At 35.8% G+C, this 15,765-nt stretch overlaps 1 long non-coding RNA gene across 1 annotated transcript in view; it reads left to right on the top strand.

Annotated features, from left to right (window-relative positions):
• The window catches only part of LOC138845229 (uncharacterized), a 134,607-nt gene that overhangs the window by 25,425 nt on the left and 93,417 nt on the right, over nt 1–15,765 (top strand). The gene's annotated exons all lie outside the window — the stretch shown is intronic.

The raw sequence follows: 15,765 nt of genomic DNA, 5'->3' as shown, positions 1-15,765 counted from the left end.
GGTGAAGCTGCTGCCTGTGTGTGACATCAGCATCCCATATAGGAGTGCCAGTTAGAACCCAGCTGCTCAGCTTCTGATCTAGCATTCCTGCTCCTGTTCCTGGAAAGGCAGCAGAAAACATCCCAAGTACTTATACTCCTGTCCTTCATGTGGGAGGTCTGGTTGGAGTTCTTGGCTCCTGGCTCTGACCTGTTCTATCCCTGGCCATTACAGCCATTTGGGCAATACACCCATAGATTTAAATTTTCTTTCTCTGTTTCTCTGCCTTTCGAATAAATAAAACATATCTAAAATAAAATCAAAACAAAAAAACAAACGCTAACGGCTGATCATCCCAACCATGAGAGTCAGAAAAAGTCAATGATGTTCACGTATCTTAGCCTAAGACTGTTCATTCAAACTTAACTCAACTGCTTTTCCTCCTCTGATTTTAGCTAGCTTTGCATATCAGTGAGCTTTCAACTGGAAGATTGATCTTTTTTCTTTGGATTTTGTTTGTTAAGTATCTTGTAAATTCAAGTAGAAATGTGTAAGGTCCTTGACAGCTGATTACTACAAAACAGTTTGCACTTATGAATCATTCAAAGTTGTTTTGCTATTAAAGCTTTAGGTGAAAAAATGGAGATAGTCACTGATGCTACAAATGCTCTGGCCATGCAAGTACAGAAGATGCCTTAAAATGTGCTATGATTCTAACCTCTATCTTTGATTTTTTTTTTTAAAATGAGATTGTTGCACAGGCAGTAGAATGAAGGGGAACCTGTATTTAACTCCAGCATTTTTATATTCTAATGAACTCTATTAATATACTTATTTTTATTTATGTTTTATTAATCATATGTTGTCAATAAAAGGAGTCTAGGTATTTTAGTACTTCAGTTTAGAATTGCTTTCCAGTATTGATTTTAGTATCTCAATTTGAACAAATGTTATTTAACTTCCCTAAAACCTGATTTAATAAGCACACAAACTAGAATCATGACATTATAATCATGTATGTTATGTTAGTGTCATTTTACAACTAGATAACAATAAATGACCATGACCAAGTACTCATTACTATATAATACTGCAATAAGTATCAATATTTTTCAGCATATCAATAGAGGCCTATGAAGTGCCTAAAATATGCTTTTTAATTTTGTTAAATATATTTCATTTTATTTCTTACTCTATTTGAATTCAAGTTTGAACTGAAGGCACTCAGCACAAACATCACAAAAAAGAAGAAAGGCAAAGGGATAAGACATTCTTAACTTTTGTGTTTGGACTAAAATAATAGGCTCTACTTTTGCAAGATTCTCAGAATAAGGATAATTTACTCCAGGATTACAAACCTTTACACCTGACTATCAACCCAAGTGGAATTCCACAAAAATGATGACTCTACTGTCCATGAAACAAATATCCATTAACTTCTTTTTTCTACAGGCAGAGTTAGTGAGAGAGAGAGAGAGAGAGAGAAAGGTCTTCCTTCCGTTGGCTCACCCCCCAAATGGCCGCCACAGCCGGGGCTGCGCTGATCCGAAGCCAGGAGCCAGGTGCTTCCTCCTGGTCTCCCATGCAGTACAGGAGCCCAAGCACTTGGGCCATCCTCCACTGCACTCCTGGGCCACAACAGAGAGCTGGACTGGAAGAGGTGCAACCAGGACAGAACTGGTGCCCCAACCGGGACTAGAACCCAGGGTGCCAGCACCGCAGGCAGAGGATTAGCCAAATGAGCCGCGGTGTCGACCCCATTGAACTTCTACCAATGTATCCAACTGAGTTCATGTTTTAGTAGGAGATGAGTCAAAAAAAATAGTAAATAAGCAAGCAAAGCATTTACATCAGACTAAAATAACTGGGTGGCATCTGGAGGCAGGGGAAGGGTTCAGTGAATTTGTTTATTTTTCTTTTCTAGTATAGAATGAATTAAAAGCAATTAAAAGTAATAGAAGTTGATGGTCATTTGGATATTTAGTAACTTTCATCTTTCCAACTGCTACATAATAGAACATTGAATAAATATGATGAGATTTTGAAACTAGCACTCCTGAAAGTGAGATCACCAGGCCTACCTTCTGTGTTTCTTTTTATATATCAATGCAAAATTTATAAGTGTTTTATAGCAACACTACATTACAGAACAATTTATATTATATTATCTTTTAAAAATGGTGCCTGGTTCTAGAAAGAATTATCAGCATGATAGAAAATTCATGTGGCTTGAAAGTAGAGTTCCAGAGTTGCAGTCCGTTACCACATTTTAGCTACACAATTTGGGGTAAGGCATTTCACCCCTTGGGATCTGTCTTTAAAATAAAAAATGATACACAAGTCTACTTTAATGACATGATTTATTTGAAAGCACTGTATAAAGTAATGGATAGATTTTAATTATGATATTGTCATATTGTCAAATTTATATAATGGATATGATTGGGTTCCCTTTTCCAAGTGAATACAAAAATAAGTATTTTGGTCTTGGGTAAAATTTCATGGAGAAACCTGTGTAGAGAATTTTTAAAACAGGAATAAAAGCTATGCAATGTGAAAATATACATCTTTAAATTGTTAATTTTTTCTCTGGAATATAATCTGGTATGCTTATAAGAAAAAATATTGTTTAAGTATTTAAGAAAATTGGCAAGGTATTATTAGGGATGTATTTGATACAAATTCCTGAATAGAACATTAAAACAAAAATTCCCATATTACAGCTAGTTAAAATGGCTGTGGAGGACAGGTATAGACTGAATAGATTAACATGGTAACCATTTTGGGAATATGAGAAACCATTTGAAGTTTATCAGTTGATGGCATACATCAGATCAGAACTGATTGGAAGAGCACAGTAAGCTAAAAATGTTATGCATTCAAGTTTAATATAGTTTGCAGCTTGTGAAACAGATTGTGTTGTACTCAGAAAGCAAGTAGGCAAGTAATGTCATTACTGAGATCAAAGTGACTTACATTTATTGTAACAATCATTCATTCACACAGCATTTAAGTATGACAAATTGTTGCAGAGCAAAAACAGGCGTTGAGCGAAGCTATAATGGACAGTTGAATTAAAAGAAATTTTGGCTGGTAGTTCTTAGAGGAATTAAAAATCTAATACGTCTTGAAAGAACTCAGACATTTTTTGTGTTGAACAAAATTGGGCTCTAGTTCACAAAAAAATAGTAATTTATAGACTTACAGAGTTTATGTTTATCACTTTTATTTTTCGATAACTAATGCTGTAAAATAATGCTGGCTGAGTCAGTAGGGTTTCTGTTGTGACATTTGTCTGAGGGTTGGGTCACCTTCCCACAACTAAGGTTTATGGTTTGCACTGCTGGACCCACAGAGCTCAAGCAGTAGAGCTATAAGAGTGTGATCTGATGGCAGGTTTGGAAAGTTGAACATGAACCAGGAACAGTACAAAGGATAAAGTATGGGGGGGCTCTGTGACAACATAATATTTTAGACAAACCTTATGGAACATTCAATGGGGTAAAAACATTTTTAAGGCAGGAAATAAGAATTGTTGGTTTATATTGTTTATATGCAGTCAATCCATGATTGCCCAAATGTCATCACTCAGAGTCAGTCTGCCAGAGTAATCATGCGCATGGCCTTTGTGTGTGTGTGTGTATAATTTTTCATTCTTTTTTTAAGTTTTATTTCAGCTATACAAGTTTCATGTACTTTATATATACAGATTTAGGAACATAGTGACATCCCCTCCCCGACCCTCTCTCCAGTCCACGCTCCAACCCTTCCTCCTCCTCCCTCTTCCATTCCCACTCTTAATTTTTACAAAGATCTATTTTCAATTTACTTAATGATCATATAGTTAACCCTACACCAAGTAAAAGAGTTCAACAGATAGTATGAAGAGGAAAAACACAAAACAAAACAAAGCACTGTCCCTCTAAGGAAGAGACAAGGGCTGTAAACAATCATCAAATCTCAAAACTTCTATTCCATCCTAATATATTACATTTCAGGTACTCTGTGTTCTTGTGCCTTGGATCCAGGACTCTGACCTTAACCTCTTACTTCTAACTGGAAGAGGGACCCCTGGAGATGCTGAATTCAAGCACCCTATGATGGGTTTGGGGATTTCCATAAGACTTCATGCAAAAAGCAACATGCATTTCAATTTAAATTGTTCAGATGTTTGCATTGGGTAACCGCTGGCTTCTCTCAAGGATGACAGTCTTGACCTCCACTTCTGATAGAAAAGACAAATAACAAAACAAAATGAAAACTACAAAGTAATAAATCTTCAACCACCTAAGACTGATAAGCCTATGTGAACCCTATCACAAACAATGACAATGAAAGTCTTTAGCCAGAAAACTAAAAATAAAGAAGTTTAGCTTTAATTTTTAACTCCACAGCTTTGTGTAATGTTCCACAATGTTTCCTTTAATATGATAATATCCCACATCATTACAGATTCAAACCCAAAATGAGGAGGTTTATAAAAAGAAAAGAAGAATAACAATTTAAGTATAATTGTTCCCTATTTAAAAGAGATTCAAGAAAATCATCTTTAAATAAACATTTGACTATTTAACTGTACATTTCCCTAATCCTTGTTTTGTTTGGAATAAAGCTTACACTTGATAAGTCTCTAATTGTTAACTATATTGAACAAAAATGGCAGGGAAAATGTTTCATAATTTTGATTCATTGTTCATTATAATTCTGCACTTTGAACCAAAACAAATCTGTAATTGTCATATTTTCCTGCTAAGTAGACTAGGGGACCTATACATAATCTCTAAATTATAATTTTTTAAAAATCACTTGAAATTAAATACAACTTCATGCACTTTGCGATTAGTTGATACATAGTCCCAGAAGTTTATGTACAAAAAGTCACATGCATGCAATCATCTCTCCAGGTGCAGGTCTCAAGCGTAAACACTTTTGCTTACCTCATTTTTAAATTTTAAAATTCAGATTATATATATTATATTTAAAGATTTATTTATTTATATAGTTATAGAGAGGCAGAGGGAGAGAAGTCTTCCATCTGCTAGCCCACTCCCCAAATGGTCACAATGGCCAGAGCTGTGCCCATCTGAAGCCAGGAGTCAGGAGCTTCTTCCGGGTCTCCCACATGGGTGCAGGAGTCCATGTACTTGGGCCATCTTCTACTGCTTTCCCAGGCCATAGCAGAGAGCTGGATTGGAAGTGGAGCAGCCGGGACTCGAACAGGCACCTATATAGGATGCTGGCACTGCAGGCAGGGGCTTTACCTGCTACGCCACAATGCCTGCCTCCAGATTATATATTAAAATATATATTGCTTATATTGCTATCAAATCTTCTGCCTGAAATATCCACACACTTGGTGCCTAAAACTCCCCCATTTAATTTTTAGAAATTTTCTATTACTTTTAAATGTAAGATGGTTACTCAAAGCCTATTATACTAAAAATCACCACATATATTCTTGCCAATCAAGGTAGTTATAGATGAAACAGATAAAATATACCAAAAAGGGATTATTAAATTTTGTTGAAGATCTTTAGGTGTGTGGATAAGAGAAAATACCTTCACAGGTTTATCATACTTCCCTAGTGCAAACCTGTTCCACATATCATTAGGTGCTTTCTCCATCTTGAGATTGGATTCATAATAGCAATGATTGTAGAACTTCCATGTGAATGCTCATAATTCCTCATTTGTTGGCTTTTCTTATTCTGGGGTCCTCGATAACCCGCAAATAAGACTATCTAAGTGTAGATTTTATCACTTCCCTATCTTCTAGCATTGCTCACCTCAGTTTCAAAGTCTCCACCTGTGGGTACTGCTCCATGCTTCCTGTTTACTGCTGTAAAGGCCTCTCAATCCAACTTCCTCTCCATATCGTGTCAAGATCTTCAGCTTGCCTGTTGGCAGACTTACTATCATTCATTTTGACAGTGCCCAGGATCTACCCATCCCTTGGCTTTCACCCAAGTAGATCCTCAATATATGTAGATAATACACTAACTTGCTAGGAAATATTCATTCATTATTTTGCTCCTTTTTGGCATGGTACAGTAGAAAATATATCACATATTGTTTAAGAGTATGAGCTTTGTAATTAAAAAAAAAAATCCAGTTTGAGATCTGCCACCTACACAAGAGAACTGGATTGATATTGCTCTTAGCTTCAGATTTGTGCAACCCTGACCTGTTGCAGGCATTCGGGGAGTAAACAAGCAAATGAACACTCCGTCTCTCTCCCTCTAGTTATTTTTTCAATGAGTTTAACTTATAAGTGATTCAAGATAGTTTTAAAGTGAAAATAATTGCAATGCATGATTGCAAAGCTCTAGTTATAGTTAAAGTATGGTTTACTTCCACGACCACTAGGTTGATCCTTGGACTATCTGTTCATTGAGAGCATGGTAAACTGTGTTGCAGCAATCAGTACCATTGCAAGGCTCAGGGGATTCAAACCAGTGGCTTAGTTTTTCGATGTGCTCCTCCTCTTTTTCAGGCCATTTGCAGAGCTCTGCTCTTCTTTCTTTCCCTGTGACCCCAACACTGACCAGTTAGCTTCTGTAGAGAACATGCAGGTGACCTCTGCATGTGAGCACGAGAGTACAAGTTCCTTTTACCAGCACTTACAGCTTCCTGCTTAAAACCACATATTTTCTTGCCTGGAGCAAGTTACAAAACCACATTTAGGGTAGCAGAGAAGTTCAATCCCACCATTCACCTAAGCAGAGAGAGAAAGGTAAATTTTTGATGGTCCTAATACCTACCAGAGTTGTCATGTTTTACTTCTTCCACTTGTTACACAGAAGACATGTTAAAAAAATACTTTCATGATTTATAAGGTAAGGTCAGGAGAAGCACTCTTCTCAGAAAAGAAAACCTCTGTCATTAGCTTTACTTTGAAACATTTCTGAAACAAAAGCATTCGCGCGGTTCAGTTGAGATAGCTATCTGATTCCTAAAACCCTATAGGATCAAACTTTTTAGGAGGCAAGAAGAAGGTCTTGTTGCAGTTCACAATTTTATTCAAGGAAACTCTTCGTTGTGGCCTTAATCAAAATCCTTGTTTTGCTTTGTTTCCTTTTGATCTTTAGCATACACAAAGTTAAGCTTCACAACACAATTAATGAAATAAGAATATGAAAGAGGAATTGTACTGGATTGTTAGGGAGTAAAAGTATTACCTTATTCAAAAGACTGAAACAGTTCATTTCATTTGATTGTTAATTCATTTCCATGAGATTGTTGGAGACAGACAAATGAACATATGAATGTGAAGTGTAGGAAAGATAATTCTCTAAAAATTACAAGTACATTTAACACACACATGCACATGCACAAACACATATACAGGTTTATGTTCTTTCACAGGCACAGAAAACATTTACATACTAAATAACTAAATGTAAATATGTGTATATAGTCATTCCTCATATCCATGGAGGACTGATTCCAAGACCCCTGCAGATTTCAGGTATGGATGTTCGAGTCCCTCAAATAAAATAATGTAGTATTTGCATATAACTTGCACACATGCCGCTGAATACTTTAAAACATCTCTAGATTACTTATAATACCTAGTGCTGTGCAGATGTTAACAATTGTTGTATGATTAAGGGAATAGACAAGCCGAAAGGTCTCTTCGCGTTCATTGTAGATGCGTTTCTTTTTTCAGATATTTTGGACCAACTATTGAATCTAAGATATGGAACCCTACAATTAGGTGGCTGACTCTACTTCTTTAAAAATCATAATGGATAGACAAAGGCTGTAAACAATAATCGAATTGCAAAATTCACATTTTGCTTACATACATAGCATTTTTTTAAATTTTGTGCTCATCAGGGGAAAACATACGATGTAGCCTTTGTCTACTTACTACTTGCTGAATTATTATTTAGTAGAGGGTTAAGCTTGTGATTATAAAGAAAATTTAAGTTTTGTCATTGTAAAATCAAAAGAAAACTAACAAAGGAAAGAAAGGGTAGGGTGGGAAGTATCATGCTCTTAAAACTGTGTATGAAATACAGGAAATTTTTAAAAATCATAATGTATTTTATTTTTTCAAATTATATACCATGAGAAGATGTAGATGTAGGATAAAATTTTTACATATGTCTTAATCATATTAATCATGAAAGTATATATTTGCCTATATCAGGTTCTTGGAAGCATTTGGCACATGTAAATTGTTTTCATGATTTTTCATTGATGTATCTACATGATTTTAAATGAATGAGTCCTGATCTAAGATTACTCAACATTTATAATCTTATGACATGGTTACAACAATATATGTTTTCAAATTTCATTGATTTTTGTAAGGTTAAGGATGTCATATTATCTGATCCTGTCATCATCTGTATTATTCTTATTGGAAATAAGCAGCTATATTCAGATAGAAAAAGTTCAGGACTAATGATAAGTGGGAAAAAATCAATGAAGGGACTTCAAATGGTTTATAGAAAATGCCATTATGAAAAAACCATTAGTGGATTTCAAAATATTTGCAGTAAAATATATGTATCTTTAAATTCCATTTCCTATAAGCGTTATAAGACCTCTCACACATATTGGTAGTAGTCCTTGCAGTACTCAAGTGGAGTCTATCCAAAATAAAATATTAGGTCAAGGATGACATAAGAACAACTGTCAGCATCAAGTGTTGATCCAGTCAGAACACAGGTGTTGTTTAAGCACCCCAGAGAAAGAGCCAATTCCTAATACTATAAATAAAGTCTTATGAAGCATATCTGAATCAATAACTTCTAACTCATTATCATTTGCTTTTATATTATTTATTATATGTCCTATACCAGGAACTTGAAAATGGAAATGTAACAGTCAAGGGTGGCAATGACATATTCTATGCACATCCCATTACACTGTGGCAAGAAGCCACCCTGCTTGGAGGAAGATGTAGAAAACAGGCAAGGCAGAATACATAATTTCATACATAATAGTTCTGCATGACTCTCACATAGTAGCAATTTTGCTGAGTCTTCTGTTTAAAGATTTTGGTGACAAATTAGAAAATCCCAGAGTAATATATTTCATCTTCATAGATTCTGATGAGATAATACTGTTTTTACATCATAGATCATAGATTGGAAGTGCATTGAGATTAAATAGTTTACTCCCAATCAGAAAAATGATAGTTAAAGATATAGAATTCAAAATTCTTGCAAAAATCAAATTGCTTTACACTACATAAATATTCCAAAAACATTCCATTGCGTTTTATTTTCTCAAGTTTGCCATATGGAAGCAGTTTTCTATTTTGATCGAGAGATGAAAGGTAAAAATACTTTCAATTAACATTGGAAGCAGTGAATGTCTAAGATCTGTCTATCTTGAATATTGGAAAATGAGGATGAAAAGAACATAGTTCATAGTGTATGCAAAATTGTTGTTATTTATAAAATAAACATATTCTTTGTGTAGGCACAGGAACCCAAATTAAAGTAAATGATAGGATGAACATAATAGACTGTTAAGTATTGAATAAGCAGGTTAAAAGGTAAAACATGTTCAGATATATGTACAGACATATTAAAAATTTAAGGAATACTTAGTTTGTGTTTTGCAAAGTTCTTTGAGAAAATACAAAAATAGTATAAGCTTTTTAGCTTATTTTATCATGTACACATACCTTCCTGTCAGATCATCTATTTTTTTTTCAATTTTTATTTAATAAATATAAATTTCCAAAGTACAACTTTTGGATTATAGTGGCTTTTCCCCCCATAACCTCCTTCCCACCTGCAACAATCCCATCTCCTACTCCCTCTCCCATCCCATTCTTCATCATGATTCATTTTCAATTATCTTTATATACAGTTCTTCTATATTAATCTTTACAGATTACAAAGGATTTGAGGTAACCAAAACAATCAAAGGCGGTGGTTTATGTAGCTAAGGTTTCTGTCTTGATCATGCTACATGTCCATAAGAATTCTCGCATAAGAACATCAGTTAACTGGCCAGTGCTGAGGTTAAGCTATCATCTGCAGTGCTGGTATCCCATATGGGCATAAATTTGAGTCCCGACTGCTCCACTTCCAACCCAGCTCCCTGCAGCTGTGCCTGAGGAGGCAGTGGAAGATGGCCCAAGTGCTTGGGATCTTGCACCCACATGGGAGACCTGGAAGAAGCTCCTGACTCCTGGCTTCTGCCTGGCCCAGCTCTGGCTCTTTTGGTCATTAGCTATCTCTATAGCTATCTCTATCATCTATCATCTCTATCTTTATCTCTATCTCTCCTTGTCTCTCTCTCTCTCTCTAATTCTGACTTATAAATACATGAATCTTTAAAAAGAAAAGAAAGGCCGGCGCCGCGGCTCACTAGGCTAATCCTCCGCCTAGCGGCGCCGGCACACCGGGTTCTAGTCCCGGTCGGGGCGCCGGATTCTGTCCCGGTTGCCCCTCTTCCAGGCCAGCCCTCTGCTGTGGCCCGGGAGTGCAGTGGAGGATGGCCCAGGTGCTTGGGCCCTGCACCCCATGGGAGACCAGGAAAAGCACATGGCTCCTGGCTCCTGCCATCGGATCGGTGCGGTGCGCCGGCCGCAGCGCGCTGGCCGCGGCGGCCATTGGAGGGTGAACCAACGGCAAAAGGAAGACCTTTCTCTCTGTCTCTCTCTCTCACTGTCCACTCTGCCTGTCAAAAAAATAAAAAAAATAAAAAAATAAAAAAATAAAAAGAAAAGAAAAAGAACATCAGTTAGACAAAGGTATTAAATTTAGAAACTAATCAATATTTAGGGAAAAGAAAAGGTCATATTTGTATAGAGGAACGTATTTATCTTAAAAAGTACATATCAGGCCTGACATTGTGGCACAGCAGATTAAGTAACTGCTTGCAATGCCAGCATACCACTTGAGCTCCAGGGCAAGTTCCTATCGCTCTACTTCCAATCCAACTCCTTGCTAATGTGCTTGGGAATGAAGTGGAAGATGGCCCAAGAGCTTGTACTTCTGTCACTCATGTATGAGACCTGGATGGAGTTCCAGGCTCCTGACTTCAGCCTGGCTTAACCTCAATTGTTGAGGCCAATTGGAGAGTGAACCAACAGATGGAAGATTCTCTCTCTCTCTCTCTCTCTCTCTCTCTCTGTGTGTGTCTCTCTTTTTCTCTTATCTTTTCCTCTTTCTTTGTAACCCTGCCTTTCAAATAAATAAATAAATCCAACAACAACAAAAAAGAACAACGCAACATAGCATGGTTGCCTGCCCACTCAAACAGAGTAGTAACATAGTAAGATTTTATGCAAATTAAAAGCAAACACAAAGACAATAACCATTAGATAAGAAAATAACAAAAGATACATTAAAAAGCTATAGTGGAGAGGGTAATGAAAATATTCTATTTTAGTTGGCATAAGTTATTTTTAAAATTTTCATTTGTTTGAAAGGCTGGGAGACAAAGAGAGATTACCTATCTGCTGGTTTACATCTTAAAATTCAAGGCTGGGCCAGTATGAGGCCAGGATCCTAGAACCTAATCAGAGTCTCTCAACCCTCTCACAATACTAGGGAAGGAGCCCAATTCTTATACACCCATAACATGATGAGAGTTTGAGGATTTGTGACATTTTATCAACGTGTTCAGGATAATTTCAGGACAAGAGTCATATATCTGATGGTTTACTCTTCTATCCCTTTCATTTTTGGAGGGATTTTTTAAAAAATTTTTTAATTAGTTTTAACAGATTCATTTTAGTCCATATGTACAAATCTAATAACATAATATTCCTTTCCTTTCTCCCTCCCTCCCTCTCTTTCTACCTCCCCCTTCCTTTTCTTTCTTTCTTTCTTTTTCTTCCTTCATTCCTTCCTTTTCTTTTCTTTTTTCTTTCTTTTTTCTCTAGTTTTTGAGATCACATATTTAAATTTTTCGTTACAGCAAATAACCTTAATGCCTCACCAAATAAAAAGTTTAAGAAGTAAAAAAGCAAAAACAAACCCTATTTTAGCAGGAATATAGGCAAGGGCAAAAGACACTAACTGAATGGGAAAATGACCATTTCACTGATGTATAGTAAATTTTTGGAATAATCACAGATCATTACAAATATAGTAGTATAACATTCTTAATCATGGGTGTGAAAAAGGTATAAAACAAATTTTTACAAAGCTATATTTTCAGCAATACTGATACACCCAGATCTTTCTGCTTTTGTTGTTTGCTTTCTTTTAATTTTAGTTCCCACAAATAGGGGAGACAATGTGGTATCTGTCTTTCTGTGTTTGGCTTACTTCACCCAACATGATGTCCTCCAGTAGTGTACATTTTGGTGCAATGTTAGAATTTGATTCTTTTTTATAGTTGAACAATATTCTATTGAATATATACATACATACATATATATATATATTTCACATATTCTTTAACCACTCATCTAATGATAGACACCTATTTACTTCCATATTTTGGCTATTGTGAACAGTGATGTCCCTTTACTTTACTGTATGAATAAGGTATGCCTCTTCTTTTTAACAGATCAGTTTTTATATTAGATTTGTTTGATTCTTTCTACTCTTGTTCACCAACAAAGAAAGCTCACTTAAACCATTTACATATCACCACATATTTAGGAATTCTTTTTCTTTTGTAGAATTTTGAAGGTATTATTTAATATATATTTTAAGCTTTTACCAGACACACGAAAATGCTATTTTGGTATAGCATGTGATATTTTGGTACATGGATATATGGCATAATGTCCAATCAAGATAAACTTATTTAGTTCCTCAAAGAAATTCAAAAATCCTTTCTTCAAGTTTATTTTTAGACTTAGTATTTTCCTGGTGGTGTTTCATGTTTCCTATACAGGTTTTAGTATTATCTGTCCCCAACCTGACCTGCCTAAAAAGCCAACATTATCAGTATGAAACACACTGCGGGGAAAAGCCTGAAAGTATATTGTATACACAATGTCAGAACATTTCACTTAAACACAACCAGACATCTAGTTGATTATGTGCCTTTTGGATCAGAAAATAATGAAACATTGGGTGCTTCTTTTATGTTCTAGACAACCAGCTGACAGCTTGCCCAGAAATTCCCAGGCCAGAGAGACTTTCTTTGCTATTGTGGTTATTTTGTCTTTATAGACTAATGATACACAGTGATCACTTTCTTTCTCTTTCTCTCTTTCTTTCTCTCTCTTTCCCTCCCTCCCTCCCTCCCTCCCTTCCTTCCTTCCCTCCTTCCCCTCTCTCCCTCCTTTTTTTCTTTCTCTATTTCTTTCTCTTTCTTTCTCTTCCTTCCTTCAATCTTTCCTTTCTTCTTTTCTTCCTTCCATTTTTCTTTCTCTCTTTTTCCCTCCCTTCCTACTCTCATGTCCCCTCCTGCCCACTTTCCCCCCCAAACACCAGAAGACACACTAAAATGTAATATATCAGGACAGTATAATGAAGAAAACAGGGAAACATGGAGTAACCATTATTATTTTTATTAATTTATTTGAGATACAAAACTGAAAAAAAGAGACAGAAAGATATCACTCATCCACTGACCCAATTCCCAAATGCTCACAGTAGCCAGGGCAAAGCTGGGTAGCTGGGAACTCAGCTCTCTGACTGTCCAGGCAAAAGAGAACTAATTACTTCAGCCATCCCTACTGCCTCTTAAATTCCTTTTTGATGGGAAATTCAAATTGGAGCTGGGAATTGAAGCCCTGCACTCCCATAGGGGCACAGGTTCCTCTTAACCTGCATCTTAACTGCTTGGCCAAATGCACACCCCATATAACCATTTACTTTTGAAAATCAAATTTGTGAACATCGCTCACTATAAGAAATTTTTCTTTCAACTCAGTTTTTATACCATCAATATAAAAAATAAAAAAAAATGATCACTGGATGGCAGCAATAGTGAAAAAGCATTTAGAACTCTCATTGTCTTATGTCTTAGAATTTTACTTTTTTTCATTTTATGATGAACTATGCATTACTGTAATGTATTTTAAATATTGAATGAGTGAACATATTTCCTTTGCTATTATTTATTAGCATATTGTATTTTTCCAGAATTTTTTCAAGGACAGTTAAGACATTACATTTTCCTTCATTTTCAATGAGTATTTCACATTTGCACAAATGTTTCATGTCAGCTATCGAATTTTCTCTTAATGTTTGCAAATTTCATTTTATTCTCCCTCTTTATTTAGATGAAATTGGTTTAGCAATTTCAGTTACTCCTGTGATACAAATATGAGATTGTCTTGTTTTGGAATACATCTGGTCAATTAGCTGCTATATGGATAACTAAGCCAACTTTATTTGATTTTGGATTTCTGTGTAGATACATAATTGCTTGTCAGTGCCTTCAATTGACTCTCAGACACCGTTTTTGAACTTGATGTATTTATTTCAAGGCCTTATCTGGCCCTTTATAAGAACTGCTGTAATTGAATGATTATTGAATCTCATCATAGCACACATTTTTCCTTCAGGTACATAAGCTAATCCACATGTGGCTATGATTTGTTTGGTTTTTTTCATTTATTACTTATATCTGTCTTATCTCCAAGGTTTATCTTTTTTATCTCCTCTATTAATTAGAAAGCACAGTGAATCTTCCCATTAACACACATATAATCCATTGATTAAACACAGTTTTGGAACGGCTTCTAGTTACATGTTTATTTTAAATCTTGTTCAAATGGATCTATGTTTTTAATTCATGTGTAAAACAACCAAAAACTCACTTTCATTGAACTTCTGGCATCCACTAGCATTATTAAACACCCTCATTTGATATGTAGCAAATGTTTCTTATTCGTATCTTGTCTGATTCTAGAGCTCTTCTTAAGAAACACCTTAATCTCTCACCTTGGGAGGGCAGCACTTTTATCGGGAAAATAACTCCTCAAAATCTAATCTAATCATTGTTTTTTATGCTTTTAATCCTAATTTCCTCTACTGTGGGGGCCTCATTCTGTTATCTATATTCATTTTTTCATCTCCCATTCCTATTCTCTAGTAGTTCTTGATTTGGATTATCATTTTTTAAGATTTTATTTATTTACTGGAGAGGCTAGTTACAGAGACAGGTAGAAAGAGAGAAAGATCTTCCATCCACTGGTTCATTCCCCAAATGGACTCAGGCTCAGCTCCGGCTACTATCTGAAGCTGGGAGCCAACAGCTTCCTCTGGGTCTCCCATGTAGGTAGAGGGGGCCATGGGCCATCTGCTGCTGCTTTCTCAGGTGCATTAGCAGGGGGCTGGTTTGGCAATGGAGCAGCCAAGACTCGAACCAGCGTGCATATGGGATGCCAGCGTCACAGACGGCAGCTTAACCCGCTGCACCACAGCACTGGCCCCTAGATTATCATTTTTAACCTTGAAAGAGCAACAACAACAAAAGCAAAACCCAGTGAGTTTTTCCCTTGACCTTATTTACCTGATCTACTACTCTTTCTGTCTTATTTTCACAAGAAAGCTGTAAATAAAGCGGAAACTCAAGGTCTTCATTTCATTTAATTGTATTTCACTCTCAAACTTTAATAAAACACCTCTCTTCACAGTTGCTAGTTATATCTTAAATTTCATCTTACAATAGGCGCATTCAAGTATAAGTACTTTAGTCCACTGCGGCTGGATCCAGGCTTCTTATCTTTAAACCTCAGCTCTGCCATTTATTAACATTGTTGATATCCATTGTATAATTGAGATAACATAGAATTTATTTACATAAAATTCTTCTGAGTTTTAAATCCAGTCATTGTGTAAACAAAACATTTACAATAGGGAGTATGTCAGAGAGCATTGTTCAAAATTTCACTCTGGC

This window comes from Oryctolagus cuniculus, chromosome 14, assembly GCF_964237555.1.
Source record: "Oryctolagus cuniculus chromosome 14, mOryCun1.1, whole genome shotgun sequence".
In the NCBI taxonomy this organism is placed as follows: domain Eukaryota; kingdom Metazoa; phylum Chordata; class Mammalia; order Lagomorpha; family Leporidae; genus Oryctolagus; species Oryctolagus cuniculus.
The sequence above is the reverse complement of the archived record's forward strand: the minus strand, read 5'-3'. Positions and strand labels throughout refer to the sequence as shown.